Raw genomic sequence first — 4,011 nt, forward strand, 5'->3', positions numbered from 1 at the left:
GAAAATTGCATGCAATTCTGGTCTCCTTCCTATCGGAAAGATGTTGTGAAACTTGAAAGGGTTCAGAAAAGATTTACAAAGATGTTGCCAGGGTTGGAGAATTTGAGCTACAGGGAGAGGCTGAACAGGCTGGGGCTGTTTTCCCTGGAGCGTCGGATGCTGAGGGGTGACCTTATAGAGGTTTACAAAATTATGAGGGACATGGATAGGATAAATAGACAAAGTCTTTTCCCTGAGGAGTCCAGAACTAAAGGGCATAGGTTTAGGGTGAGAGGGGAAAGATATAAAAGAGACCTAAGTAGCAGCTTTTTCACGCAGAGGGTGGTACATGTATGGAATGAGCTGCCAGAGGATGTGGTGGAGGCTGGTACAATTGCAATATTTAAGAGGCATTTGGATGTGTATATGAAAAGGAAGGGTTTAGAGGGATATGGGCCGGATGCTGGCAGGTGGGACTAGATTGGGTTGGGATATCTGGTCGGCATGTACGGGTTGGACCGAAGGGTCTTTTTCCATGCTGTACATCTCCATGACTCTATGACTGTATGCCTGCACTGGCTCTTCAAATGAGCATCATGGTCTGGTGCCAATCTCCTGCTTTCTGCCCCATACCCTTACACATTATTTCTATTTAAATAATCATCCAATTCCCCTCTCGACTTCCTCAATCAAACTTCCTTCCATCCCATTTCCAGGCAGTGCATTCCAGATCAGAACCCCTTACTGTTTTATTTTTCGCACATCAGCCTTGCCTCACTTGTGCATCACTTTAAACCGAAGACCCCTTGTTCTTGATCCTCTCATGAGCAGGAACAGTCTCTCATGATAGGGAGAATTTAATTTCTACTGTGCATCAGGGTGAACTGTGATCTGTGTACAGTGTGGTTTTCATTGCTGTGTGTTGTCGCTGAGTAATGGAGAGCCCACTCCGTGCATTCCCAAGGCAGTGGCAGCTGGGTTTGCTCAAGTGCTCTGGTCTAAATCCAAAGGCAATGGTACTTTCTGTGGGTCAAACCAAAGTTGAAGTGCTGCAGCTTCATCTTGAACCAAAATATTTGCAGGGACAAGAGCCAGACAATCTGTTACTGTGCAAGAACCAATACATTACTGAAGACAGGGAAGTGCAGAGCCAGCGTTGTCATCAACAGCCTGCTGGTTTCTACATGGTTTCATTCAAGCCAGTTCCAGGAATTTGGTAGTGATCAGAAGCAGGGGCAGAGAAAAGGCTCCACGTTACTGTTATTCACAAAGTTGTTCCCCAACATGATGGATCAGTGGTTAGCACTGCTGCCTCAGCGCCAGGGACCCGGGTTCAATTCCACCCTCGGGCGACTGTCTGTATGGAGTTTGCACATTCTGCCCGTGTCTGTGTGGGTTTCCTCCAGGTTCCCCAGTTTCCTTCCATGGTCCAAAGATGCGCAGGTCAGCGTGGATTGGCCATACTAAATTCCCCAATAGTGTTCAGGGATGTGTAGGCTAGGATTTGCCATGGGGAATGCAGATTTATAGGGTGGGGGGAGTGAGTCTCGGTGGGATGTTCTTTGGAAAGTCACATTGGGCTGAATGGTCTGTTTCCACACTATAGAAGTTCTGTGACTTGCTAATTGTAAATAAGGACTGACTTAGTGATGGGCTACTGGCTTCTGTGGAGGTATTTCGCTTTGGTCTTCTTTGAGATGGTGCCACATGGTCTTTACATACGTCTGAGAGAGCAGGACAGGGTCTTAGTGTGGCAGCAGGTAGTGCCACACTGGAATGGGACACAGTGTTCTGTTGCAGCTGTGAGAGAATGCGATCCACTGAGGCATGACTGACACACGGTCAAAATTAGCAGAAAGCGACTTTGAAAGAAAGTGCGGATAAGGAACAAATCCTTTTCAATGTTACAGCAATGTGGAAAAGCAATTTTCTTTATAATTTTAAAGCTGAAACAGATACATTCTGGCTAAGCAAAGGTATGAAGGGATATGGGCTAAAGGCAGGTATTTGGATCAGCCATGATCTGATTGAATGGTGGGGACGAATGGCCTGCTGTGTTACTAATTGTGCATCCTACTGAATGTTTCAATTCGTAGCAAGGACAGAAGCTTATTAAATAATCATTGTCATGCACAAGTAAGATCGTGAGGAGTTCTGCTTGCAATTAAAAGGTCTGCATGCACATTGGCAAGAATACAGAGAAAAGCAGCGAAACTGAACTTTGGTGTAAATGCCGTGATTTATGAGTTAAAGTCAGTCTAATGAGAAGGCAATCAATGGGAGTCCACATTGAGATATATAACATATTTTCCCAGATGAAGTTAATCCAAAATGTAGTTTCAATATTGTAAAACAAAGAACTGCAGTGGCTGGAAATCTGAAGCAAAAACAGATATTGCTGGAGAAACTCAAGAGGTCTGGCAGCACCTGTGGAGAGGAAGTACTGTTCTGAAGAAGGGTCACTGGACCCAAAATGTTAACTCTGTTTCTCTGTCCACAGATGCTGCCAGACCTATTGAGTTTCTCCAGCAATTTCTGTTTTATATCATTTTTAGTATTTGACCTCATGTGGTGTGTCAGTGCAATAAATTCTGCTGAAGGAGAATTGAAAAAATAGTGGAAAAAATAATTTAACCAAAGAGTGACAGATATTTGAAATGATCTCTCTACTGGACCCTGACCCAGAGTTAAGGGTCATGAAACTGTTGAATTCATTATCCCAGTGTGTGGCTGTGCTAGGACACTTGAGTAAGTTGGTGTGATTTAATCAGAACAACAATTCGAAATGCAGTTGACTATTAGATTGAATATGTTGGAGTTTTGGAGAGACCAGCTTCTGAACCATTTTGTCTTTAATTTTCCCTTTAAATTTAACAACTGCATAGACTTTAAAAGCTTTTCAAGACTGGAGGTTTTGAGTTGTAAGGAGAGGCTGGATAGGCTGGGACATTTTACCGTGGAGTGTCAGAGGCTGAGGGGTGACCTTGTGGAGGTTTGTAAAATCATGAGGAGCATGACCAGAGTAAATAGCCAAGGTCTTTTCCCCGGAGATAGCATAGGTTTAAGGTGAGAGGGGGAAAATTTAGAAGAGACCTGCAGGGCAACTTATTCCAACAGAGGGTGGTGTGTGTATGGAATGAGCTGCCAGAGGAAGTGGTGGAGGCTGGTACAATTACAACATTTAAAAGGCATCTGATGGGTACATGAATAGGAAGGTTTGGAGGGATATGAGCAAAATGCTAGCAAATGGGACTAGTTCAGTTTCGGAAACCTGGTCGGAATGGACAAGTTGGGCCAAAGGATCTGTTTCCGTGCTGTATGATGCTGAGATATTTTAAGAGACTGGGTATTCTCTGATATGGTAACATTTTGGGTTCCAAAGTGGGATTTGTTTACCTGATGGTGTAGCTAATGCTACATTTATGTGCATAAAGCTGTGAGCTTTGATTGGAAAGCACCCTGGATATACAGCCTGAATCTCGCTTCCTCCTCATGGTGTACACTGGATTCTCCCTCCAGAAGGGCCAATGTTGGACTCCAACAAAATCCACTGTGGCACGAAGGAGACACCTAGACCGTATTTGGGACTTCCAACAGACCTGGCAATCCAGTTTGGAGTCCAGTAATGGGAGGAAGCAGAGTGCTGCCTATTGCATCCCCATTCCCTATCATTGCCCCCACGTCTACCCCCATCTCCGACCCCATTGTGCCCCATCTGCCCCCATCTTCCCTCCATCGTGCCTCCACTTTCTCCATCTTACGCAATGTATCCCCATCTCCTCGTCATGCTCCCATCTCCCCCTGTCAGACCCCTATCTTCCCGCCATCATGACTCTACCTACCCCCCATCGCTCACCCACGTCCTCATCACACCCCATCTGTCCCCATCACACACCATCTGTCCCCATTGTACACCCAACACCCCCTATCTCCGTCTGCCATCAGTTCCTCCCTTATCTCTGCCTCATCGTGCCCCCATTTTCCCTCATCAGGACTCCATCCCTCCACCATCACACACACCTATCTCCCTCC

The 4,011-nt window shown here is 45.6% G+C and overlaps 1 protein-coding gene across 1 annotated transcript in view; it reads left to right on the forward strand.

The window, feature by feature from the left end:
* Window positions 1-4,011, forward strand: part of col27a1b (collagen, type XXVII, alpha 1b) — a 551,847-nt gene that overhangs the window by 336,163 nt on the left and 211,673 nt on the right. The gene's annotated exons all lie outside the window — the stretch shown is intronic.

This window comes from Chiloscyllium plagiosum, chromosome 30 (assembly GCF_004010195.1).
Source record: "Chiloscyllium plagiosum isolate BGI_BamShark_2017 chromosome 30, ASM401019v2, whole genome shotgun sequence".
NCBI classification, from domain to species: Eukaryota; Metazoa; Chordata; class Chondrichthyes; order Orectolobiformes; family Hemiscylliidae; genus Chiloscyllium; species Chiloscyllium plagiosum.